Consider the following 27053-nt stretch of genomic DNA (forward strand, 5'->3'; position numbering starts at 1 on the left):
AGGGGCTTGGCCAGCTGGCGACACTCACACCTCCTCCCAATCAGCTCCCCGTAAGTGGAATTTAAGAAGCAAAACATTAACATAGGGGAAGGGAAAGAAAAAGACGATTAAAACAGGGAGGCAAAACAGAAGAGTGTTGTACGTAAGGGATGAATCTCTGGTTTCTACTCCGAAACCAATACTGCACTGTATATTAAGTAACTTGAATTTAAATAAATTTTAAAAAAGAAAAAGAAAATTTTCTGCTTTTAACGGACACCACAGAGGCCAGGAGGAAAGTGACCTCAGAAGCAACAGGGACAGGGTCGGGGATGCGAGCCCATCTCGGGGGTCAGGAGAGCAAGGGCTCACCTCCAGGAGACAGGCGGCTGCCTGCCTAGAGGGGTCCAGGCCTCACACACATAGGGGTGAGAGTGCCGGGCAGAGCCCGGAGCCCAGAGCCCCCCATCATTAAGGATCACCACACAGGGCTGGTCCTGCCTCCTCAGTGGCTCCTCACTAGCCCCAGTCCCCGCCCCCCCAGCTCCTGCTTAGCAGCGGGATCAGGAAGGGGCCAGCCCCGCTGGCCCCTTCAGGGGGCACACTCTTCCAGCTGGGGCACCAGGGCATTGGGGCGGTCTGGCGTGGGGGCTCCCCTACCCCATGAAGCGTCTCTGGGTATCAGCGGTGGAAGCTGGGTCCCCTCTCGATGTGGCCCCAGGTAGTCTCTATCCACATTGGGAGACAGTCCCCGGGCGGGCTGCACCCACCACTGAAGGCCATGTTGACAGGGACCGGAAGCAAGGTACCGTGACACCCTCGGGGCATCCCCCCTACGAAGAGATGCTCAGCGTTACAAGCTGTACAGATCTCCCACCCGGGGGCTAACGGCCCTCCGATTCCCACATGGAGTGCAGACTTGAACATCCAGCATTTGGACCCAGGACACCCGACTGTCCTAGTTCATGGGGAAGGAAGCCATCAGCAAAGAGGGTGTCTGCCCCTGTCCTGGCCCGGTGGACAGGTGGGCGGGGCCGACACCTGCAGGACCCAGCTCACGAGCAGAGAGAGGTAGGGCACTGGGCAGAAGGAGGGCAGCCCTCAGACGCTGCCGGAAGAAGGTTCCTGTGGCCGGGGCGGTGGCCCTGCTGCCTGAGGACCCGAGCCCTCACTCCTGTCGGCCAGCACCTTCTGGGAGGGGTCGCTGGGACCACACTGGAGCTGGTGGCTGTGCACTGCTGTCCCTCCCCTGCCTTACACCTGCACAGGCGCAGGAAGGCTGACCAGACCTTCCGTGACCTGAGGTTGTCAGCGCTGGGGCTGACCACACTGTTGGTGTGGACGCAGGGGCAGCACAAGGGAAGCACCTGGGGGTCCAGGAAGGGCCGGGCCACAAGGGGCTTGAGCAGCAGCAGCGTGCAGTAGGTCACGCACAGGACGACAGAGAGCGGCATCTTGGTGACCTGTGGGAGATGGGCTCAGGCTGGGGGCCGCTCACACACCACAGGAAGGTGTGGCCACAACTCCCGCCTCGGAGCTGTTTGCGGAGTAGTGATGAGAATATTCCTAAAACAGTGACTCAGGGGCGCCTGGGGGGCTCAGTCGGTTAAGCGTCCGACTTTGGCTCAGGTTATGATTTCATGCTGCGTGGGTTCGGGCCCCGCATCGGGCTCTGTGCTGACAGCTCAGAGCCTGGAGCCTGCTTCGGATTCTGGGTCTCCCCCTCTCTCTCTCTGCCCCTCCCCTGATCGCGCTCTGTCTCTCTGTCTGTGTCTCAAAAGTAGATAAACATTAAAAAAGAAAACAGTGACTTAAACTCCTACTGCATATCTGCTGGGCATCATGCGACGTCCCCGGCTGGCCTGGTGGATAAGATCACGAAATAGTTCCGTCTCGGGGGGCACCCGGTCACTGCCCTGTGTCCCCAGGTGCACCCTGCCCCCAGACCGCTTAGATTCCCAGCTGGCAAAGGCTGATGCCTGGGACGGGGCCTGGGGGCCCCACGCAGCCGGGAGCACTGGACGGGTTCCCTCGAGATGGTGCCGTCACGGTCTCCCCTTTGGGGACCAGGAAGCAGAGCTCGGAGGGCTGAGAGAACTCACGGCACGGCATCGCGAGCCCGCCTCCCCCAAAGCCCATCGCGCTCGTGACCGTCTGGACGGCCCCTTTCAGTGCAGCTGCCCCCCTCTGGGCGGGACCCCCGCCCGCACCCCATCCCACCCCTTCAGTTCAGGAGTGCGCCACCAGACCCAGAGAGACCTAGGGGGGTTCGAAGCCCACCCCCATGCAGCCCAGGACAGTCCGGTGTCTGAGGGAGTTGGGGTCACCGGAGAGGGGAAGGGGCACGTGTCCAGGCCTCTGGGGGACAGCCACCGGCCTGGCCCAGGTAAGGAGCCTTTTGGGGGGGGGCTCAGAGCTGAGGGGAGGTCTCCAGGTGGCCCCTCGTCCGTTCTGGGGCCGGCCTCTCCCTGCCACTGTCTCCAGGGCCCAGAGGCAGCAGCGGGTGAGGGTGTCGGTGCTGGGTTTGCAGGACCAAGGGACATCCCAGCTCCCGGGCTCCTGCTGTGTGACCTGGGCCGCCTGCTCGCTGAGCCTCTTTGAGCCTCCCTCTCCAGTCACAGCGTCAGGACAGCAAACTCCTTCCCGAACTGTGGCGAGAAGGGGGACCATGCAGTCAGCACTGTCTTTTGCCCCCGAAAGTGTGACCACCTGTGTGACCAGAGCTCTGAGTCCGGGGCCACACTGCGCCCTGAGTGTGGACACGCGTCTTTGCCACTCTGTGCACCTGGCTATGTCTCTCCATGTCTCTGTGTCTCTCTGTATCTCTCTGTCTCTCTATCTCTTTCTGTCTCTGTGTGTCTCTCTGTATCTATTTTCTCTGTCTCTCTTTCTCTCTATCTTTGTCTCTATTTCTATATCTCTTATTATCTCTGTCCCTCCCTATCTCTCTCTATCTCTCGATCTCTTACTCTCTGTCTCCATCTCTCTCTCTATCTCTCTCTGTCTCTCTTTCCTCTCACATCTCTCTTGCTGGGTCACAGGTGTCCCCTCTGCTCAGTCCTCCCCCTGCCTCCGTCTTTCTGAGCACACCTGTCTCGGGCTGTCTCCCACGGCCTGTCTCAGAGACCCCCATGGCTTCCTCGCTCCCTGCAGTCGAACTCACAAGCACCCCCAACCCCGCCATTCACGCCAGGCCAGTGCGCCCGGCCCGCTTCTCAGGGGCCCCCCACGCCCCCCCCCCAGTGCTTTCTGGTACATGCCTCTCCCCTAAGCCCTGTCCTGCCTCACCTCCCCCCCGCCCCCCACAGGCTATGTGTGTGCGCCTGCCCGTGCCCTGTGCTCTGTGCCCCGTGCTCCATGCCCTGTGATCTGTGCCCCGTGCTCTTGTGCCCCGTGCCCCATGCCCCGTGCTCCATGCCCATGGCCTGTGCTCCCGTGCCCCGTGCCCCGCGCCCCATGCTCCGTGCCCCGTGCTCCATGTCCTGTGCTCTATGCTCTGTGCTCCATACTCCCGTGCTCTGTGCCCCATGTTGCATGCCCAGTGGCCTGTGCCCTGTGCCCCGTGCCCTGTGCTCCCGTGCCCCGTGCCCGATACTCCCGTGCTCCATGCCCCGTGCCCCATGCCCCATGCTCCGTGCTCTATGTCCTGTGCTCTATGCTCCGTGCTCCGTACTCCTGTGCCCCGTGCCCTGTGCCCTATGCTCTGTGCTCCATGCCCCATGCTCTGTGCTCCCGTGCCCTGTGCCCCATGCTCCATGCCCCATGCCCCATGCTCTGTGCTCCCGTGCCCTGTGCCCCATGCTCCATGCCCCATGCCCCATGCTCTGTGCTCCCGTGCCCTGTGCCCCATGCTCCATGCCCCGTGCCCCATGCTCTGTGCTCCCGTGCCCTGTGCCCCATGCTCCCGTGCCCCGTGCCCCATGCTCTGTGCTCCCGTGCCCTGTGCCCCATGCTCCCGTGCCCCGTGCTTCTGTGCTCCATGCTCCCGTGCTCCGTGCCCCGTGCTCTCGTGCCCTGTGCTCCATGCCCCGTGCTCTGTGACCCATGCTCCGTGCCCCGTGCCCTCATGCTCTGTGCCCCGTGCCCCATGCTCCTGTGCCCTGTGCTCCGTGCCCCATGCCCCATGCCCTGTGCCCCGTGCCCTGTGCTCCTGTGCCCTGTGCACCATGCCCCGTGCTCCGTGTTCTATGCCCTGTGCTCCTGTGCTCCGTGCCTTGTGCCCCATGCTCTGTGCACCATGCTTTGTGCCCCATGCCCTGTGCCCTGTGCCCCGTGCCCCCATACCCCATGTCCCGTGCCCCATGCTCTCGTGCTCTGTGCCCCATGCTCTGTGCCCCGTGCCCTGTGCCCCCGTGCCCCGTGCTCTATGCCCCGTGCCCTGTGCTCCCGTGCCCCGTGCTCCATGCCCCATGCCCCGTGTTCCGTGCCCCGTGCTCCATGCCCCGTGCCCTGTGCCCCTTGCTCTGTGCCCCATGCCCCATGCTCTCCAGTGCCAGGGCCCAGAACTGAGTGGGGGCTGAGCAGTCACCCGGTGAGTGAACAGACGCACGCCTGGCTTCATCCTCTTTCTGCCCAGTTCTGCCTCTGCCCCATCTCCCCGCCCCTCTGCCTACCAACCCCTCCTTTCACACTGCCCCCCCTCTGCCAGGTCCACTGGAGACCTCACGTACCTGCTTCCTGGAAGACCAGAAGTCTTTAGACCCGGCCCCTGGGGCCGCCTCTCCTGGGTCCCCACCTCCTGCTAGGCCTCACCGTCCCCTGTGGTGGGGCAGGTGGGACCGTGCGCTCCAGAACAAGGTCCTTCCGATGAGCCCGTACAGGACCGTGGCCACCAGCAGGGGAGTGAGGGCGAAGACGGGGAGTCCAGCAGGCGGATGGGCAGAGAGAGGCTGTCGGACTCCTTGTAGACGCACTGAAGGCCCTGCCTCTCACGGACGCTGGGGTTCCCCAGGAAGAACCAGAGAGGCAGTGGTCACACGTGCCCCCCCCCCAGATGCCCACGATGAGCCACTTGGCCCGGGGCCACGGTGCACGCAGTCTGCGCCCGCGTTGGGTGGCAGATGGCGACGTGCCTGCAGCCACAAGGCGGCCGTGTTGGGCCCTGGGGCCGCGGGATCAGGTGAGCCCTGTGCGTGCACGTGTGTGTGCATGACCAGCTTGGCCCGTCAGGTTCCCCATCTGGTCCTGTCACAGAAGAAGTCGAGGGCCACGGGGATTTAGGGCGCTAGGTGGCAACCTCGAGGGCTGGAGGAGCAGGGTGCCGGTCCTGAGGGGAGGGTGGGAGGACGTGTGGGAGGGGCTGCCCCGAGGGCCGTGTCCCCTGAGGCCCACCGGGCTCAGCCACGTCTGCCGCAGGCCCAGGGACCCCAGTGTCCTTTCACAGACCTCCGACCTCTGCAAGAGCTCCAGTGAGTTTTTAGTTGCCAGCCCCCAAAGGTCTCTAACTGAGGCAGCCAAAGACATCACACACCCCTCGTCCACCGGCTCAGAGCCTAGACCGGGGTCCCCAGCCTGCCATGCCTAGGCCACGGGATCAACCAGCGTGGGCCGGTGGCGGAGGCCCCTGGACTCCAGGCAGCGACAGCCCAGGAAAGTCAGGACCGGGCCAGAATTTGGATGCCAGAGGCCTCAATGGTGCCCCCATTCTGTGTGGCCCTGGACGAGCCACTTAGCCTCTGAGCCAGCCTGCCCAAGACCACGCAGCTAGGAAGGGGCGGAGCCGGGTTTGAACCCAGTCAGCGGGCTTCAGAACCCACACGCTCAACTCTGGGCTACATTGCCCCTCGGGGCTAACATCAAAGCTGGAAGGAGCCCACGAGAACGTCCAGTGCAAATGCCCACTTCCCAGATGGGGAAACCGAGGTCCAGAGGAATGTAGGATCACTTGGCATCTCGTGGCAAGTTAGCAGCGGAGTTGAGGGAAGAGCCCCTCTGACTCCGGGCCTCCCGGGGCCTCACCCCTGCTCCCCTCTCTGGACACGGGGAACAGGCCTTCCCGTTCAGCCGAGGCTCAGCGTCCAAGGATCCCGGGCGGGAAGTGCTGTGTGGGAGGCAGAGGCCTGAGGGCCAGGGAGCGCCTTCTCTCCCCAGCAGATGCCAGGACGGAGCGGGAGGAGACGCCGATGCCCAGGAGCTGCAAGTAGGCGGTGCCCGGGCAGCCCAGAAGACCCACTGCCCAGCCAGGCCGCCAGCGATGTCGGGCAGCCCCCCGGCCGCCAGCACGGTGAGGTCCGCCAGGACCGGGCTGACCAGGTAGCAGCCGCTGGGGACGTGCACGCCCCGGACGGTCACCAGGACCACCACGGCGTCGCCCAACATGCCAGTCACGTACACGAGGACCAACCTGTACTCAGTCGGGCCCGGGTCAGCCTCTCCAAGGGCTGGGGGCGCGTTGCGGGGATTGTCGTGGTGGCCGACCGGGCGCCGGAGCGGGCGAGAAGGGGGAGCTCCGGGAGGCATCCCTGGTCAGCGGGGCCGGGCCTGTGCACGCGCAAGGCCCAGCCGATACCTGCGGTCCTATAAGCCAGGCCCCGAGGGACACCAGGGACCCTGTGCTTGTGAGGCTGCTGTTTGGCCAGACAAGGGGACAGAACGGGGAATACACATCCGAGTCTCCGCGGCCAGTCTGAGCCACCCACGAGCCTGTTTCCTGGTGCACGAAGACAGCTGACAATCATAACTCACGCACAGGACCGTGGGCAGGATCGGTCCGGGTAATCACTCCCTGGGCCTAGCACATCCTGAGTGCTCAGAGGTCAGCTGGCCTGTGTCGCGAGGAAGCCACATGGCACCTCAGCCTCGGTGAGCTCATCTGTGAAGTGGGGAGACTCAGGGACACAGTGAGATTCTGGAGAAATGGCAGGGCACGGAAACTTCTGGACCTGAAGTCTGGTTCGATGTCTGCTGCTTAACGTTAGCATTAAGGTTCCAATCTCCCTGAGCCTCGGCAGCCCCATCTGTCAGTGGGGCTGACGGCAGCTCCCTCCTCTCGTGCCGCAGGGAGCAAGCTCGATCAGCACACCGGGGTTGTGTGACGCCCACGCTGGGTCGCCCAGGAGCCGAGCCAGAAGCCAATGACCGGCTCTTGCCCGCAAGCCCCGGGCCGGGGCTGTGGCACACTCTTCCTCCGGAAACGGCCCAGAGTCACTTTGCCCCTCCGCGGGCGGCCCCGCCCTGCTCCCCCGTCAGCCAGGCCGGCCCCCTCTAGGGCCCGGAGTGGGGGCAGGTGAGCAGCAGGGGAAGCTGAGGCAGACCACGCGCTGAGACAGCCAGCAGGCCGGGGCTTGGCCCAGTCCTGCCGGCTCTAAGTGGCCAAGAGCCCCTGCCGCAGCCCCCACGGGGCAGGGACCAGGGCACAGAATTGGGGCAGGGCCGGGTGTGCCCTAGGACGCTGCCCACACACCTGCACACGCACAAAACACGCAGACATGCACACACACACACACACACACACACACGAGCTCTCACGGACCCTCCTCAGCAGATCCGGCACACACGGCCACACACACAGACACGACACACCCTGACACACCCACATGCAGCACACACGTCTTCCTGCACACACACGTGAATGACCCCCACACACACCCTAACACCCAAAACACACAGACCCAAACGCACACGCACGTAGGTGAATCACAGCATAAGCTCACTCACCCCTCCGCCGCCGTAAATACACACACTGCCCACACTCACGTGGCAGGTGCACACGTGTGTGGAACACACACCCACGCCTGTACTCATAGATGCCTGCGCACTTGGATCCACAGGGGCCCCCAGGCCCATCGCTCTCCTGAAAACGAGCCCCCGTTCTGTTTGGCTGAAGAGATAGTCAGGCCCGGACCCCAGCACAGCTGCTGCCACCCCCAGGGCCTCAGCTGCCTTCTACCGTGGAGGCTGGCCGCCCTGGGACTGCACCCACAGTCCTCACAGCTGCCCCTCCAGTGTGCGGCCCCCCGCAGTGTGAGCTGGCCCGGTCGCTGCCTCCTCAGGTCTCAGAGGACCTCCCCAGTTCCCACCCCGCCTGCACGCTAGCCTTTCTGCACCAAATGTTCCACCAGATGGGCGACAGCCATCTCCCAGCCCAGCCCGGGAGAAACTTGAAAGCTCAGACAACTCCCCCCAGGAGGAGCCTTCCTCCTCCTTCCAGGGACAGGGAGGGGGAGACAGTCCCGGTGCCCCAGCCATTCCGCGCGCGACACGGAGGCGTCTCATCCCGCGGCTGCAGAGCTGTGTGCGGGCGAGCCTCCGGTATGCGCTCACACACAGACACACGCGGCCCTGCCAACTTCTCCCCGCTCCCCCCCCACCCCCCGCCCTCCCCCTGCAAGGCTGACTGCCAACCCGCAGCAGCTTCCCCAGCAGGACACCCGAGGCACAGCCCCCGCTTCCCCTCCCAGGCCTGGGGCAGGGGGCTGCCCAAATTCATCAGGCCGAGAGGGACCCTGCTTAGCCAGCTGAGCCACTGGCGGCCTAACAGGAGGAGGTACCAATCCAGGGAGGAGGTGGGGAGGGCATGGACGGGCCCCCTTTTCCTGCGCGGCCAGGCTGGGAGTAACTGGGGAACCCTCAGGTGTCTACAATGTGCAGGTGACTCTGGTGTGGGGTCCACCCCCGCCCCAGCCCTCGGGGGCCCTTCACAGGGCTGTGGAGAGGAAGGAACGACGTGCTCAGTGAGCGCTGCCTGCGGCTCATCTCAGAACGGGGACTGTGGCTTGGGAGGGGGAATGGCTGGGTCAGGGGCAGGACTAGAGCCCAAGTCTGGGGACTCCGGGAGGCAGGGGTGCTGCCGCATGCCCCACGGGGGGCATGGCTGCCACACCTCTTGGCTAGCCCTCGGGAGGAGAGCCCAAAGGGACCCCTCAGCTGGCCCAGGAAGCAGGGCTCCCAGACTGTTTCCCCCACATGGCCGGGGGCCTGGCTTTTCTGGGACATTTAAAATACAGATTTCGGAGGCGCCTGGGTGGCTCAGCTGGTTGATTGTCCGACTCCAGCTCAGGTCATAATCTCACAGGTCGTGAGTTCGAGCCCCACGTCGGGCTCCGTGCTGACAGCTCAGAGCCTGGAGCCTGTTTCGGATTCTGCGTCTCCTTCTCTCTCTGCCCCTCCCCTGCTCATGCTCTGTGTCTCTCTCTCAAAATTAAATAAACATTTAAAAAACATTTTAAAGGCACCTGGGTGGCTCAGTCGGTTTAGCACCAACTTCAGTTCAGGTCACGATCTCACGGGTTTGGGCCCCGCATCGGGCTCTGTGCTGACAGCTCAGAGCCTGGAGCCTGCTTCAGATTCTGTATCTCTCTCTGTGTCCCTCCTCTGCTCGCACTGTGTCTCTCAAAAATAAATGTTAAATTTTTTTTTTTAATTTTAAATGCAGATTTCAGGGGGCACCTGGCTGGCTTAGTCGGTACAGCATGCGACTCTTGATCTCGGGGTCGTGGGTTGTAGGGGTCACAGGCACACACCTCAGAACCAAGGAGGGACCCTGTTAGTGTGTGTATTCCTGGCCACCGAATTGAATGACCAGCAGCAGTGCCCTTGAATGTGTGTTTTAATAGTCCTCTCCTCCAGAAAGTCCGATGACCCCTAGTGACTTTCTCTTTTTTATTTTTTCATTTTGAAACATAACATACACATGAAAAGGTGCACCAAACATAAATTACCGGTTGGATCAATAAAATGATCGTGTAGGTAACCACTACCCCTGCCCTCCCCATGCAGATCGCCACCACTTCTCTGGCTTACAGCCCCAAATGCCATCCTTCATCTTGCCTGCCCGGGACCTTTCTATAACCAGAAGTAAACCACGCGTAATTATTTGTGTGCTGCCTCTTCCCAGCATCACGCTGAGAGATCCATCCCCGCCGAGTGTGACTATGGCTCGTCCATTTCCACTGCTGTGTAATGTTCTGCCCTAGGATTCTCTGCAATATGTCCATGCGTGACAGGCTGTCGATGGACTTCTGGGTGGTTTCCTGTTTGGGGGAATCACAGACGACACAGCTAGACGCTTCTGCACACAAGCTCAGGCTGAGTGGCATTTTCATCAACATGGCTCCAAAACTGTGATTTCCAGGACCTGGCTGAACTCGGGACCACAGAGATGAGTGGAGAGGGGAGAGGGCTGACGGGGAGGGGAAAGGGTGGCAGGAGACACCCATACGTGGCAGGCCTGGTCCCTCCTGCTTCTAAGCATGGCACCCCAGCTCCCCACTGGGGCTGCCAGGAACGTCTGGGAAGGCTCTGACCCCGTGAGCCCCGGTCGCATGGCAGGCTCATTGTTCCCAGACGCAGAGCCTGTCTCCCGCCATCCCTGCTGCTGCCTCCTCCAGCGGCGGGCCACACCTCTCCTGCCCTCCTCCAGGGAGACCCACCCGAGATTTCAGCCCATGGACAGCTCCAGGCGCTGTCCTCCCTTCCTGGTGCTGAAACCACCTGCCGCCTTATCCTGCGTCCTTCCAGACGGAACCAGAGGCACGGTGACCTCAGGAGAGAACGGAATCAAATGGCGTGGAAGGCGGCAACACACCCATCTACACCAAGGCCCGTGGAAGTGAGATCGGACATCCAGACAGGGAGAGCGGCTCGCCCAAATCACGCAGTTAACACTAGTAAATGAAATCGGCGCAAACAGCTAAGACTCGTGACCACTCACCAAACCCCACGAGCTGTGCTAAGTGTTTGTGTGCAGAGTGTGTCGGTCGGCCCTATGGGGCAGGACACCCTTCACAGCGGAGAAGCTGCAGAGCTGGGACGAGAACCTACATCTTCAGCCTCACGCCGGTCCTTTCCTCTACTCCACTCCCCTTGCCCCTGATCCTGGGGAGTCCTCCCTCTGTCTAGGATAGGAAAGACACCACCAGAGCAGCAACAGCTCCAACACCCAGAACGCGTGCAGAGAGTGCTTTCACTCTGCCTTGAATTCTCCCACCACTGGCTCGCCCGCACTGTAGACAGACCACGTTAGCAGACGTTTGCATCTCCGCCCTCTGTGTGCCCCAGGAAGCTGGCAGCCAGCAGCCTCCCACCACCCACAGCAAAGAAGCCTCCAGGGGCATCTCCTGGGGTCACATAGCAGTTATATAGCTTTTGTTTGTAATAAGACAACTCGCTGACAACTTAAATATCCATTCAGACTGGAAAGAACTTGATGCTGTGTGCCCACATCAGACTAACGGGCTGTCAAGACCGATGTCGTAGGAAGTACCAGTTGGCACGGAACGGCGCTCACAACAGAGTGAGCGGAAGAGCATCTGTAAATAACCGGTGAGCATCGTCTCCTATTCTCAAATGTGTTCATACCTAACAGCAGCCATCTGCCGGGGGCATACCAGGGGCCAGGCACTGGGCACAGCCCATGGCACATTGTAGCTGTCACAAGCACCCCCCTATGGTGACAACTGTTATTGTCACCGTTTTTCAGAAGAGAGAGCAGAGCGTCAGAAGGCGAGCTAGTGGAGGGCAGAGTGGACATATGAACCCAAACCCATCCCTCTACAAAGTAGGTGTCCTCAGCCACAGCGCTGGGCGGCCACTCCCACCCCCGAGGCTCTGGACACGCCCGGATCCTGTCACATACCAGGGCCCAAATCACCTTATTTATCTGTCTGTATCTGTAAAGGTGGGTTTGTTCTGTAATTTAGAAAAAAATGACAAAAAAATGTTTGCCCTTTTCATGACAACCCTCCTACATTTGGTCCCAAGGAGCAGGGCAGGGTGTGGGCAGGAAAGGCCACTTTGCAGGGATTGGAGGTGAGCCACAGTGAGACTTCTAGAATGTCACCTCTAAGTCCTCAGACTTAAGGACTTGGCAATCAGTGAAAACATCCAGCTGGGGGTGGGGACTCAGGGAAGGAGGGGTTCCGAATGTGAGTTGCAGATGGCACATCCCAGGGCATGCCCCATGGGCCCTGAGGAGGGAAGGTGTGTCTGAGTGAGCCCCCAAAGAAACACACAGGTGTTCAGCTGGTATGCATCAGTGCGGCTACCTCAGCCACTAAATTGCCACATGACTCCCATACTAATGTCAATATGTCAATAACCAAGGGCCCTCTACCTCAGCCGACTGGACCCTCCTTGGAAACTTCCGGACCTCTTCCATGGCCCAGGAACCAAAGGGTTAATGTCTGGCACCACAGCTGTGACCCCTCTGGCGGTGGAAAGCCATGCTGTCTGGTGCTAATCCTGGGTGTTTGGCAGTGGGTTCTGCTGATGGTGGGAGGTGCTCATAGAAGCTGGGGCGACGTTTGTGCAACGGAAGATGGGACAAGGCTGCTGGCATAGAGACGTAGGCAGGCTGGTGCCCGAAGGAGGAAAAGTCCCATTCAGGTGGCACACTCATCAAGGGCTGGGGGCCTCATGGGTGCAGACCCTAGGTCCCAGGGGCGAGGGAGCATCTGTGGCCTTGGCTCTCTGGAACTGGGCTGCGAAGACAGTCGCTTCATTATCGTGCACACCTCAGGGCCCGCCGGGCTCCTCCGGGTGGTTCCTCTGTGCCTGATGACGGTGGGACAGCGGTCGTCTGGTCTCCTGGCTGGTGCCTCGCAAGGAGGACTGGCAGGCTGGGGTTGGCTGGGACAGCAGAGCCCTGCCCTCCGTGCCATCTTGGGGCCTCTGCCTCTGCACGCGGCCACTCCAGCAGCGAAGCCGGACGTCCTACAATAGCTCAGGGCCCCCAAGAGCACAGACATGGGGCTCCAGGCCTTCCCAGCACACCTTGCCTTTCCTTCCCCCGCCAGCCCAAGCCGTGGTGGGCCAGCCTGGATGGTGGGGCTGCTCCAGAGCGCGAGTCCCAGCGGGCAGGGCTCCTTGGGGCCATCTTGGAGACCGGCGACCATAGCCCCCTTGTTTTCCAGAAAGGGTTTCACTGACAACTGGGGTGGGGAAACCCACTGGCTGGCTTGCGGCATGGAACCGGTGTGCCGTGCCCACACCGTCACTGTGGGAAGAAGTCCTGGCCCTTGGTAAAGGCTTCGAGTTGGGAACCAAACTGACATCCGTTCATGCAATCATTCGTTCATTTCTTCACTCGTTCAGCCACACCAGGGAGGAGCGGGCTGCAGCCACGGCTCAGCTGGGTCTGAGGTTGTCCCAGGACGTCTCAAGGGAGGAAAGGGAAACAGCTGGGTGGGGTCAGTGCCGGGCACCCCTCGGGAGTCTGGGACAAAGCCTGGAGAGGACAGGGGTCCCCCAGGAGTCAGGCCCCCCGGCAGCGGAGACTTGATCTCTCTCGCTCCCACACTGGGTCTGTGTAGGGGCTGTGACAGGAGGGTGGGGTCCCCACCCAGAACCAGCGGTCCTTCCTGCAAGCTGCGTCCACAGTTGTCTCGCAGAAGTGAATTCCAAATACAGAAAAAAGCCCCCCAAAATTTGTGTGCTCCATTAATGTTCCAGTGAAGCCAGAGGAAGAGCTTCTAAACGAAGATGAAAGGGAATGTGTGTGGGGGTGCAAGCGTGCAAGCGCCCCTCCCCATGTGGGAATAGACGGCGTTTGAACATCCAGGAGCCTGAGGCCCGTCCTGCCTTCCGGCATCATCCACATGGCAGCCCAAGAATGACAAGGGCTGAGGGGCTCTGGCAGGGGGAGCTGCACCCCCCCCCCCACCTCCCTTCCCACATCCCGTCCCCAGGCGTGCAGAACACCTGGGTTGGCGTGCCCTCTGGTGGCAGCCTGAGAAAACAGCAGAGGCTCATGCGGGCATTGCCACCTTGAAGTGTGAAAGTCCAGTGTTGCACCTCCCCGCCCCCGCCACCCGCCAACAACGGTCAAAGCCGGACGTACATATGCACGTACTGATATGCGCGCATATATACGTTTGGAGGGCAGCCGACGCTGGCAGCCGTGGGGCTATGACCTTGAGCAAAGAGAAACAAGAAAGTGAACCCTGTGTGCACCCTGCGGCGGGGTGGGGGGGACAGACGGCAGCAAGCGCGGCCTTACTGAGCTGAGGAGACAGGGTCTAAACCATCTGGAGCTTGAGGGGAAAGCCTGGAGAAGGAGCCCAGAATCCTGAGCACGAACCTCTCAGGCCACGGCTGCCCCCTGGGCTGTCTGGACTGGGGGAGAGTGTGACAACCGGCAGAGAAGGGCAGTGAGCGGGCGTTCAGCAGCAGCGTGGCAGCGGGAGTGACAGGTTGTAGATCAAGCCCATGGACACTGAGTCGGGCAGACGGAGCAGACGGTCCTCTGAGCGCACAGGGGCTCCACTCAGGAGTACGAGCCACACTCCTGGAAACAAACCAGCCCTTGCGAAAGCCAGCAGCAACGCTTAATTAACAGGGCCCGGGGATCCGCTGAGCCCGCTCGCCCAGAAGGCCTCACCCTCCCTGGGAGCGCGTAAGGCCGCCCCAGCACCCCACAAAAATTTATCCACCATGTCCAACATCAAATAAAAAGTACAAGGCATGCTATAAAAGGGGACCAGATCACCGAAAACCAAGAGGAAAAGCAACAGAGCCACCCACAGGAGGTGACTAGGTGTAGGAGCCGTCAGATGAGGTTTTAAAATCACTGACATGCGGCACCTGCGTGGCTCACTCGGTTAAGCGGCCGACTTCACCTCGGGTCATGATCTCATGGTTCGTGGGTTCGAGCCCTGCGTCCGGTTCTGTGCAGACAGCTCAGAGCCTGGAGCCTGCTTCGGAGTCTGTGTCTCCCTCTCCCTCTGTACCCTTCCCCTGCTGTGCTCGCTGGTGCTCTCTCTCTCTCTCTCAAAAATAAATATTTAAAATCACCAACGTGAAGCTCTCTTCATGTCGCCCCCCTGCTCACGAGGGCACGTGGCTTCCTCCTCCCCCTTCAAAGGGGCAGTCAATGCCCTTCGTGGAAGCAGCTTCACCTGCACAGATATTAGAGGCATACACTTGACGTTCACATACTGCAATGTTTAACAATTACGATATTATACACATTATACACTATTGCAAACAGCTGTGAACTGTTTTTTCTGTTTCTGTTTCTGTTTTTTTCCTTGGTTTTTTTTTTTTTTTTTTTTGGTGATTACTGAGAAATCTTCTGTATCCTTGTTCGTGTCTCCCAGAGGCCACGGGCAAGAGCGCCACAGTCCCGTGGTTCTTGCCCTCCAGGGGCATCGGATCCCCAGGCCTGTGGAAGGGCAGCCTGCCAGCCCCACTGCCAGAGTTCCTGATGCAGCAGCTCGGGGCAGGGCCTGAGAATGTGCATTCCTCTTTTAAAGAGAAAACATAATGATAACGATGATGAAAATATAATGATGCATAATATTAGCCTTGGAGCGGGGAAGGCTTTTTTTCCAAGCTTTTTAATTTTAATTCCAGTACAGTTAACACACAGCATCATATTAGTTGCAGGTGCACAATACACTGATTCAACAATCCCATACATTACACAGTGTTCATCACGATAAGTGAACTCTTTAATTCCCGTCACCTGTTTCACCCATCCCCCCTCCCGCCCCCCCCCACCCCCCCCACCCCCCCCACCCCCGTCTGGTAACTATCAGTTTGTTCTCTATGGTTGAGTCTGTTCCTTGGTTTGTCCCTTTTTTCCCCCTTTGTTCCTTTGCTTTCTTTCTTAAATTCCACATGTAAGTGAAATAATACGGTATTCATCTTTCTCTGACTGGCTCATTTCACTTAGTCTTTTTTAAAAAATTTTTTAATGTTTATTTATTTTGGGGAGAGAGACAGAGCCCGACAGAGCAGGGGAGGGGCAGAGAGAGAGGGAGACACAGAATCTGAAGCAGGATCCAGGCTCCGAGCTGACAGCACAGAGCCCGACGCAAGGCTCAAACTCACGAGCTGTGAGATCATGACCTGAGCCCAAGTCAGACGCTCAACCGGCGCCCCACATCTCACTTAGTCTTGAGTGCTTCTCATTTTTTTTTTCAACGTTTATTTATTTTTGGGACAGAGAGAGACAGAGCATGAACGGGGGAGGGGCAGAGAGAGGGAGACACAGAATCGGAAACAGGCTCCAGGCTCCAAGCCATCAGCCCAGAGCCCGACACGGGGCTCGAACTCACGGACCGCGAGATCGTGACCTGGCTGAAGTCGGCCGCTTAACCGACTGCGCCACCCAGGCGCCCCTCATTTTTTTTTTTTAATGTTTTTATTTTGAGACAGAGAGGGACAGAGCATGAGCAGGGGAGGGGCAGAGAGAGGGAGACACAGAATCCAAAGCAGGCTCCGGGCTCTGAGCTGTCAGCACAGAGCCCGATGCGGGGCTCGAACCCACAGACTGTGAGATCATGACCTTAGCCGAAGTCGGACGCTTAACCGACTGAGCCACCCAGGTGCCCCAAGTGCTTCTCATTTAAAAAATTTTTAAATTTTATTTAAATCCAAGTAAGTTAACATATAACATAATAATTTTAGGAGTAGAATTTAGTGATTCAACGCTTACATATAACACCCAGTGCTCATCCCAACAAGTGCCCTCCTTAATGCCCATCCCCCACCCCCCCATCAACCCTGTTTGTTCTCTGTATTTAAGAGTCTTCTGTGGTTTGCCTCCTTCTCTCTTTTTATCTTATTTTTGCTTCCCTTCCCTTGTGTTCGTTTCTTAAATTCCACCTGTGTGAAATCATATTTACCTTTCTCTATTTTACTTAGCATCACATACTCTAGTTCCATCCACGTTGTTGCAAATGGCAAGATTTCATTCCTTTTGATCACTGAGTAGTTTTCCATTCTATATATACCACATCTTTATTCATCAGTCAGTGGACACTTGGGCTCTTCCCATACTTTGTTGTCGACAGCGCTGCCATAAACACTGGGGTGCGTGTGCCCCTTCGAAACAGCACACCTGTATCCCTTGGATAAATGCCTAGTCATGCAATTGCTGGGTCGGAGGGTAGTTCTAGTTTTAACGTTTTGAGGAACATCCACGCTGTTTCCCAGAGCGGCTGCACCAGTGTGCATTCCCACCAACGGTGCAAGAGGGTTCCCCTTTCTCCACATCCTCGTCATCGTCTGTTGTTTCCCGAGTGGTTGATTTTGGCCGAGACCGTGCGTTCCTAACAGGTCCCGTGTTGCTGCCGCCCAATGACTCCGCTTTGAGCCGCCCGCCTAGGGTCGTGTTTTTGGCCACAGAGCACTGCTCCCAATATGCCTGCGGTTCTCCAAAGTGGTTGTAGCCCAATAGAGACCACCACGCTTGAGAGGTTCAGACCCAGTGACCTCAGGGCACTGTCCCAGCTGTCCCAGCTCGGTGGTGGCAGCGCTCTCATGCGGTTAAGTAGTGTTAATGCAAGCCCGTTGGCTTTGACTGACCCGATGGCCCCGGCCAGATGGGATCACGTGTGTTGGCGTACTGAACATGGCGGGAGAGTGCCTGCCAGTCAGGGTCAGAGGGGCTACTAGTGACGCTGACTCCAAATGACCCGGGTGGATAAGACAGATGTTTATGTTTCTCTTGCAGAACAGTCACACCCAGAGTAACTTCACCTGGAGACACCTCCTTTGTGATGTCACAGAACGCCTGGGATCTGCGGTCCACCTGCCGGGGTGAAACCCCAGCTGTGCGCCCCTACCCCTTCTTTTTTTTTTTTTTAATTTTTTTTTCAACGTTTATTTATTTTTGGGACAGAGAGAGACAGAGCATGAACGGGGGAGGGGCAGAGAGAGAGGGAGACACAGAATCGGAAACAGGCTCCAGGCTCCGAGCCATCAGCCCAGAGCCTGACGCGGGGCTCGAACTCACGGACCGCGAGATCGTGACCTGGCTGAAGTCGGACGCTTAACCGACTGCGCCACCCAGGCGCCCCCATTTTCTGTCTTTCTAGATGCTGCTCCCCCAACACACACCCCCACCCCAGATGCTGCAAACGCTGTGATTAGCGACTCGTGCCTGACCAGGAGCTCATAGCTGTGCTGCGTAGACAGTCAAGGTTCTGGGAGAAGGCCCATCATCAACGAGGCCTGAAGAATGATCAACGTTAGGTGGGGAGACGTAGGAGCAGCGTCCCAGGCAGCAAGAATGACACGTGTAAACACCTGGTGGCACAGGAAGTGTGCTGCAAATTGAGGGCAAAGAAGGAACACACGTGCTGGTGGGACAGGCTGGGCAGGTCACGGAGCGGGGACAGCACGCCCAAGGGTTCAGGTCTGATCTGGGGACAGGGGGAGCCGCCAGAGGGGCCTCAGGCTGGAGCAGTGAGATTATAGGCAGGTGACTCTTGGTGTCCAGGAGAGGAGGGGGGCAGGGCACAGTGACAACCAGGGAACCAGGTCTGGAGCTGCAGCATTAATCCTGGCAGGTGGTGACGGTGGTTGGAGAAAAGGGAGGGTGGTTGGAGATTCATTGAGGAGGTAGAATCGTGGACAGAGTCCACGGTTCTGGAGGCTGGCAGCCCAAGAACAGGGAGCTGGTGTGGTCAGGTTCTAGTGAAAGCCCTCTTCCAGGATTGCAGATGCCACCTTCTTGTGCCCTCCCGTGGCGGCTGGAGGAGGAGACAGAGAACTCTTTGCTCTCTCTTCTTAAAAAGGCTACATTCCTTTATGCGGCTCAGTAATATTCTACTGGACGGATGGACCATATCTACCTATCATCACTTGATGAACACGCAGGTAGTTTTCCCTTGTGGCTGCTGTGAATAAAGCTGTTACCAACATCCATTCACGTACAGATGTCTGTGTGCACAGATTTCATTTCTCTTGGCTCAGCAACCCGGGAGTGGCATTGCTGGGTGATATGGTAACTCGTTTCTTCCCTGGCTCATTCGTTCAGATGACATGGGGCAAACATCTATGAGTTCACGCAACTTCACGGCGTGCCAGGCTTATTTGCGGCTGAACAGTGGCAGACTGCACCAAGGAGGAGCTCCTAGTATTTATTGCAAATTTTCTGGAGGAGGAAGATGGCTGAATGAAGGCCTGCTCTGCTTAGCACATCCCCAAACCCTTAATTACACCCAGAACCCACTACATAATCTGCAGGACCCAGCGCAAAAGGAAAATTGGTTCCCTTGTCGGCAAACGATGAAAACTTCTAAGGCCAAGACAGCCGGGCATTCAACCAAGCCCAGGACCTTCCTCTCCAAAATGGAAAGTGCCTTCAGAGGGGGGAGCGTGGGACTCTTGATCTGGAGGTCCTGAGTTTGAACCCCACCTTGGGGGTAGAGATCACTTAAAAATAAAATCTTAGGGGCGCCTGGGAGGTTCAGTCAGTTGCGCTTCCAACTTCAGCTCAGGTCACGATCTTGTGGTTCGTGGGTTCTAGCCCTTCATCAGGCTCTGTGCTGACAGCTCAAGGTCTGGATCCTGCTTTGGATTGTGTCTCCCTCTCCCTTTGCCCCTTCACCGTTCACACCCTTTCAAAAAAAAATTAATAATTTAAAAAAAATTTTTTTAAAGTGCTGTGTTTGGCCCTCTGCAGGGTGGCCCCACCCCGAGGGGCTGTGCCCACAGCTGGTGAGCTGCCAAAATGCTCCAGGTGCCACGTGACGTCCTTCTGATACACTGATCATTCTAGTAATAGGGAGAGCTGTTTATTCCCACGGAAATGAAGTTGTTAAACTCTGATACTTAATCTCAGTATCTGAGAAATGATTAATCTCTGCGTTGAGCTGATTATTTTTACGAAACCGGAAACGGTTACAATTTTTAAGCTTTGACATTTAAACTCAATACTCACAAATGATCAATTCTGTGTTGAGTCGCTTACACTCAATGAACATAAGCGATGCAGTCCGACGGAAGCCGCGAAAACTGTCGGGGCTCTGCCGTTTCAGCTCAGTGCGGGAAACACGAGTAACTTTGCGTTGGGCGCGCACATCCGCGTGGCGGGAGCTCACGGGTCCGCGGGAAGAGGGCGAGGCCGCCGGGCGGGAACAAGCGGCGCGGGGGCGTCACGTGACCGCGCAGCGCGGCCAGCTCGCCCCGCCCCTCGCAGGCGTGGTCGGGCGGCCGGCCGCGCGTGGACTCGGAGACACGCCCCAGGGCGGGGGCTTGGGCGGCGCCTGCGCCGTGGCAGGCTCAGGCAGGCGCGCGCCGCGGGGGTGGGGCCGCGCGGAGGCGGCCGCGCGGAGGCCGGAAGGAAGCGGGCGGAGGGCGGGGCGAGGGAGGGAAGCCCGCCGGCCCGCAGGACGACCGTCGCGGCCTGATGACGTCGCACAATGGCCGGCCCCCGCGGGTAGTGGAGCCCGTTTGTTCCGCCCGCGTCGCGCCTCAAGCCGGAGCCTGTGAGGAGCGGAAGGGCCGAGGGACGTCTTCCCCGCGCCGCCCCGACGCCAGCGGAGCCGTGGCCCCCTCCCCGCCCTCGCGCTGAGGTAAGTGTCGGCGGCGGCGGCGGGGAGGCCGGGCCGGCGGGGAGGAGGCCGAGGCGGCCGGGCGGGGAGCGTGGCGGCGGCGCGGAGCAGAGGCCCGGGAGCTCCGGCGCCGCCGCCTCCGGGGAGCGCTCCGGGCTGCGTCCCCGGCCGAGCGTGGCTCTCGGGCCCTGGGAAGGGGTCCCTGAAACACACACGATCCCGCGTTCAGTCCGCTGCGAGCCGGCCCACGGGGCCCTGGAACCCACTCAGACCCCGAACTCCCCGCGGCCGCCTGTGCGCCCAGCGGTGGAGTTGATACTCCCGAAGCTGTCATTTCTCTTCCGGGACATTCGCGTGGCACATGTTTGCCGCCCACAGCAGGAGTAGCGGGGGGAGGCACGCAGGTTCGCCCAGCGGAGGAGGCCAGCCAAGACCGGGGATGGGCTCTTCGGGAACTTTGAGCTCTCTGGAGCCTCCCGGAACTTGCTCCCTCAGCTTCACGGTGCACAGGTTGGATGTTTTGGCTGTGCCCCAACGCGCGCGCCGCTCTTAGGAACAAACTTAACTCCTTAAGTTAGGAGCCCGGAGGATGCCCAGTCCTTTGGAAAAACTCACTTCCAGCCTTGCCTCTGCTGAAAGTTAAGTTTTGTCGAATACTTTGTGACAGCTAATTTGCCGAGTAGTGTGGCCGATCATTTTAAGAGAGCGCTGTTCAACAAGGTCTTTGGCAGGAGTGGGGCAGTCTTCTGATCCGTTTGGGGAAAATGGAAGAAGGGAGTGCTTGGCCTCTGTAGTACTGTCTGGGGGCAGAGCAGCGGCCCATCATTTCTTCTTTGAGACTCACCTCCCCTGTTGCCTGTGGATGGGAGTCTTGGCCCGAGAATTTTACAGCCTGAGCACGCGTGTGGAGCGCAGCCAGCTGTGTCCCAAAGGCTGGAACTCCTCCCTGGTTTGGGGTGGGAAATGCTCACATGTTGTAAGAAAGCTCGGTGGGATCCTTTCAGAGAGCAAACAGGTAAGCTGTGGCCTTGCTCGTGTTTAAGAAGGTTTTTTTACTTTTTCACAGCTACAGATCATCTCAAGGTGAGTGCTTCTTTCCTGAGGAGTTTTTTGGTGGTCAGGCTTGGTCCGTTTGGGGGCGGCGTCTGTCACCAGTCTTGACATCCTTCCTTTAGATGTTGTGAACCTGTGACGTTTTGAATCAGGATTGTAGCTGGATGTACCAGCACTTAGACCTTCAAATAGGGATTGGTCTATTAAAAGTTACCTTCCTGAAAGGTTACGCTTGTATTTCGCGGGTGCTCCTCTGCCACAGCCTCCTGAGAACTCTTTGTTTTGGCCGTAAGTACCTGCGTCGGGTGAGAAAATTAGTCCCATTCGATAGTCGTACCCTGCATTTAACCAGAAGTCCTCTTACGTGGCTTAGTCGCTCCTCTCCTGGGTTTCCTGCGATCTCTCGAGTGACCTACCTTGAGAGCACGAGCGTCTGCGGCCACTAGAGCGTGAGAAGAAAAAGTCCCAAACGTCGCTCAAAAAGAGAAGTTCCCAAAACGTCCTGCACTTTAGCGTTGCTATTGGAATCCGTGTGCAGCCCTCCAGAGTGGCTGCTGGGTGACGAGACACCGCTCACTGCACGTCTGAGTTCTGGCATCGTCTTCTAAAAATCAGCACTTGTTTCCAGTTTCTGGTATGCAGCAGGTAGTTTATCAAGTAACGAGATGTTGTCGTTTAGCCAACAAGCATTTATCAAGTGTCATCTGCCCAAAGCAGCCTGCAGTGGAAACACGGTGATGGATGGACACTTGTCATTCGGTTCTCTGGGCAAGTGCACCATCTTGGGAGTCAAAGGTTCTAAACTTTGCCAAGAATCCTCGGTTACAGGGTGATTGTGTGAGAAGAGCCGAGTAAAAACTCCGAGCCCAGGAGTTGGTGAAGACGTGGCAAGAGGACGCCCCGTGTCACTGTCTGCATCCGTAGGCTGCGTGTTCTTCCTGGCATGTGGCCCGGGGTGTGCGCTCACATGGCTGCCACGCCGAGTTCGTCTCCAAACAGGACATAGGTGCCCCGGGAGACGGTGAGCCTGCCCAGCACGGGGCCTGGAAGGCAAGCCTTCTTCTGACCCCCGGTGACACTTCTCTCCCGGGCAGCAGCGTGTGACTCAGGTTGTTTCTAACAGGCAGGTTCTTTGGCGTGTTTTTCTGTGCAGCGTGTTCACCTGTGAGCAGCCTCATACCGTAAAATCCCAAGGGGTTCCCCAGGTAAAGACGAGAGGCGACTCCTCAGGAAATTATCAGGGCCTTCTAAGGGGGATCGTACGTCCCAGTGTGCCTAGGACAGCACCTCCTAATGGCTGTTGTAATTGTTCATAGTGTCCCCCCCCCCCCCCACCTTCAGTCTCAACCGTGACCCCGTTTAGACAGTAAAGTATGTGCAGCCGTGCTACTCGGTGCCAGCTGTCTGCTGAGCTTGGGGAGTAGAGAGGTGAGTCTGAACCCGTCTCCTCAGGTACTCCATGTAGGGTGGGGGCGGGGCCCGCCGACAGACTTTGCAGACCAACAGTTGTGGACGGCGTGGTAAGTATGGACTTGGAACCCGGTAACGTACAGTATACTTAAGGCAACAGCTCTTAATCCGGGGACAGCGGGTGGACCCCAGGGGGCCTTGAACTCCCTAAAGTGGAAGGTACGTTGCACATAGTCTCGTTTTTCTAGGGACACGAGCCCTCCCTGCTCTCCTAAAGGCTAAGCACCACTACCAGAGAACACTGGGCTGCCCCCAAAGGGGCGGACTTTTTACTTCGCTCTTCTCGCACAGTCACCTGTAACTGAGGATTCTTGGCAAAGTTTAGAACCTTTGACTCCCAAGATGGTGCACTTGCCCAGAGTGGCAGGTGCACTGGACTGAACCCCTAGTGGCGGGTGCACAGGGCCTTAGGTAGCCCTGCTGCCTTCTGGTCAGCTCTGAAAACTGCCTTTGAGAGTCAGGAAGTTAGCTTTGTGTCCTTGGAATGTTGAATTGATTTCCATAATTTACACCGTGGGGGGTGTGCACTCAATAAGGACTTCTTAAAGTGACTTTCCTGCCACAGTGCTCCAGCATCTCCAGATGGTAATCTGAGTCTGCATTGCTCATGGGGCCAGTATAACGGTGTGCACCTTTGGGGGTTCTTTTCTTGGATTTTTGTTTAGCTTATTGCCTAAGATTCAAACTGCAGACGAGCTTAAAATGGCTGGTGTCACAAGTTGGATCTTCATATGTTCATCACTGGTTTTTAACTAATGGACTATGTAAGTGGTATGTTAACTTTTCCACATATATAAAAATGTGGTTTTGTAGAAGGGCTTAGAAGTTATAGATGGATCAGCACAAAGCCTTAAAAGGGAGAAAATAAAAACAGGCAGACTCTACTGGTTCAGTAGCAGGCCCCAGTTTATGTGTAGGTTCTGTTCCCCCAAAAAAGAGTTTATAACATCAGTTTGTAACTCAGGTCCCATTTCCTATAGAAACAGTGGCAAAACGTAGGGGTGGGTTCCTCGGCGGGTAGCACGCGCTCACGCAGAGTACGGGGCTCTGTAATTGACCACACACTCCGGGTGCAGTTCTGACTTGCGGTCCCTAGATACCCACTCGGTGGCCATGCAGCCTAGGTCTCCTTATCTGTGACAGGGAACATGGTTTATTTGGAAGGCTGACAGGGATTGGTCAGGTGCCTGACACGGGGGGAAGGGGGGGGGGTCATCTCTCAGCAGGCGGTGGTGGCTGTCAGCTTCATTGCAGAGTTGTTTCAGTGATACAGTCTTGAATCGAGTGGACAGCTGTTTGTTGGATGAAACCATGAATGAATTAACTCCTAAGTGCTCGCAGAGACTGGAAGTGTGTCTGACAGGTGATAGGAGTCTGGTTCTTAGAAGTTGGGGAGTACCTTTACTTCTCGCCAGTTCAGTTCAGATTCAAATGTGTGGAGCCTCTGTCAGGCACATGATCAGGCTTTAGCTCATCTGATTGTTACAATCTTGCAAAATAGATACTCTTGTCCCTATATTTCAGGTGAAGAGACACACCGAGGTGTGGCCCGAGGTGTGCCCAAGGTCCCGACTCTAGGAAGCTGGGGTCCAGGTCTAACACAGAGCCCACACTGTTGCACTGGGTGTCCCATTAAGATGCAGCCCCCCAGCGGGTAAACTGCCCACTTTTTGCATTAGTTCGGGTATTTGAAGTTAGGTACTGTGTTTCTTCCATTTATTACTCTAGGATTTGATTTCAAGTTCCCAGAGTATAAAAGGCAGTCTGATCGGATCTAATCATGACAGCGAGACCAAAGTGCAAACCGGTTTGCGTATGAGCCCCAGAAAGAGCTGTTACCAGGTTAGGAGAGTTCGTGGCTGTGAACAGGATAGTATGTTGCGAGGCCAGTGGCAGGCTTGGAAGCTACTTTCTGCAGCCTGTCAGTTGTGTGATTTTTAATCTAGTTTGAGGGAACATTTAATTTTAGATAACAGTCGATTGATTTAAGTGGGAAGTCATTTTAGTTTCTGGGGTTGCCATCGCACTATAAAATGTGAAAATCAGCATTTGTCGGGTTTCCGGTAGGGGCGTCTGAGGCTCAGTAACCAGCTCCGTGTGACCGGCTGCCCACAGGGCACAGGTCTAGATTCAGCAGCTGCCCCGTGTGGAGAGGTGTCTTGTATGTAGCGTAAGAAGATCTGTGCAGAGATGGGCACAGGACTCCTGCACAAAGGAAAAGCTTACTGTCCACCAAGAAAGGGGAAGGGGCCCCGAGTGCTGGTTGCAACCTGGCCCTGTCTGACCGCTGAGCGTGGAAAGGCCTTAGCTTTCAGGCACCTCGCTTATCTCACGGGGGGCAGTAGGCGTGCTCTCTGGGGCAGGGGGGCCTACTTGATATTCAGCAGGGTCCACCATTTGAGGACTGACTTTTAAAAAATTCTCCCCAATGGTCCCCAGTCATACCTCTGGATAGTACAGTTAGGAAGACTGAAAAGTGAATCATGCTCAAAACTGTGGCTATGAACGGATGATCAGGTTTGTAAATTTCTATTACCGGTGGTCATTTGGTTGATTTATAAAGTGGCAAATTTTAGGTGATTTGTCCTAACGTGTGCTCGATTATAATAATTTCCATTAACTGCAAAAACAGCGTTTCTAACTATCAATTAGGGTACCAGCTCTTGGTATGCATCTTTAAACACAGGTTCTCCTTTCAAAAGTATAAATTTGAAAGATACGTGTTTAATTTTTAGTTATATAAATGCGTAAGATAATTTTATATATCTTGTTTTTTGAGAGAGAGCGCACTAGAGCACAAGTGGAGGAGGGGCTGAGAGAGTGGGGGACAGAGGATCCAAAGCAGGCTCTGTGCTGACAGCCAGCAGGCTGATGCAGGGGCTCAAACCCGTGAACCGTGAGATCACGACCTGAGCCGAAGTCAGACACTTAACTGACTGAGCCACACAGGCGCCCCAATAATTTTCTGTATTTATTGAAGTATGCAGTCATATGTGTGTGCTTCCAGTACCAAATACCAAGTAGCATGATTGTGACATACATCATCTTAAATGATAACTTTCAAGACTCAGGTGAACGTTGAGCCCTTTGCCATTCCTGCTGTTGCAACAGTGACTCACTCCAGGTTGCGCTGGTGAGTGGTGTGGGTTTCCTGCACATATACTCCGGTCCCACTGTGTGCAGTCTCCAAAATGGAACAGGGACGCCTGAGGGCTCAGTCGGTTGAGCATCCGACTTCAGCTCAGGTCATGATCTCACGGTCTGTGGGTTCGAGCCCCGCGTCGGGCTCTGGAGCTCAGAGCCTGGAGCCTGCTTCGGATTCTGTGTCTCCCTCCCTCTCTCTCTCTCTCTCTGCCCCTCCCCTGCTCATGCTCTGTCTCTCTCAAAAATAAACAAACAATAAAAAAATTTTTTAAGGAAGAAATGGAACAGTATACTGTCTATGGGCATCAAGGTTGGAAAACCAAAAAATAGACACTTTATTATTAAATCCAGATTGGTAAAAATAAAAGTGAGATCTTCTGAAATGACCGTCTTTTTAAACGTGAAACTACTCAAACATGTAAGATTTTCTGCAAGAGTCCTTTTCCGTGATATACCTGTGTTAGGGCAGTGATTCTCCACTTTGCTGTGAGGAAATCACAGGGTGCATGAGTGAGTGCCACCTTTGGAGCATCTGGTGGTGGCTCCAACATACAGGTCTCTGAGTAGGCCCCGGGTCTGCATTTTTTTTTAATTTTATTTTTTTAACATTTATTCATTTTTGAGAGTGAGAGAGACAGAGCGTGAGCAGGGGAGGGGCAGAGAGAGAGAGAGAGAGAGAGGGAGACACAGAATCCGAAGCAGGCTCCAGGCTCCAAGCTGTCAGCACGGAGCCCGACGCGGGGCTCAAACTCACAGACCGTGAGATCATGACCTGAGCTGAAGGTGGACGCTCAACCGACAGCCACCCAGGCGCCCCCAGGTCTGCATTTTTAAAGCTTGTCCTGAGTGATCCTTTGGGACAGTCAGGGCCATGCTTACAGAAGCACATTCGGGAACAGGAGCTAGCCCATGACCTGGGGACTCCCAAGGCCGGCCAAGGTTTCTGCTTCAGACCCTTGAGGGGTGCCTTCGGTTCTGCTGTCTCGTTCAGTCGTGCAACTTTTCTTGAATTTCAGTTCTTACTCTAAGAATTGAAAAAGCTGTCCCTTGCAACAGCTATCTTATTACTTTGTTTACTGGGTTGCACTTGTGACAAGAACACCAGGTCTCTGCCAGATCGCCGCAGATGTGAGGCGCTCACCCCCCAGCTTAGTACATGCAGCCTGGTGGAGACCCCGTGGG

The 27053-nt window shown here is 57.1% G+C and overlaps 1 protein-coding gene and 2 long non-coding RNA genes across 4 annotated transcripts in view; 2 read left to right on the forward strand and 1 right to left on the reverse strand.

The window, feature by feature from the left end:
• Positions 1-9565: 9565 nt before the first annotated feature.
• LOC123382441 lies at positions 9566-19971 on the reverse strand. Its single transcript, XR_006590814.1, has 2 exons — positions 19592-19971; positions 9566-9950 (listed from the first exon to the last, which is right to left on the reverse strand). It is a non-coding gene; the product is annotated as an uncharacterized LOC123382441 (long non-coding RNA).
• Positions 17386-18573, forward strand: LOC123382442. The gene is made up of 2 exons (XR_006590815.1): positions 17386-17477; positions 17742-18573. It is a non-coding gene; the product is annotated as an uncharacterized LOC123382442 (long non-coding RNA).
• A 74-nt stretch (positions 19972-20045) lies between the features above and the next one.
• ZC3H18 (zinc finger CCCH-type containing 18) overlaps positions 20046-27053 on the forward strand; it is a 58487-nt gene continuing 51479 nt past the window's right edge. Inside the window, exon 1 of one of the 2 annotated variants that reach the window (XM_023245970.2) lies at positions 20046-20225. The gene's annotated coding sequence lies outside the window, so the exon portion shown is untranslated. The remainder of the gene's footprint in view (positions 20226-27053) is intronic. The other variant, XM_023245971.2, reaches the window with a different exon arrangement.

The sequence above is a fragment of the Felis catus genome, chromosome E2 (genome assembly GCF_018350175.1).
Source record: "Felis catus isolate Fca126 chromosome E2, F.catus_Fca126_mat1.0, whole genome shotgun sequence".
In the NCBI taxonomy this organism is placed as follows: Eukaryota; Metazoa; Chordata; class Mammalia; order Carnivora; family Felidae; genus Felis; species Felis catus.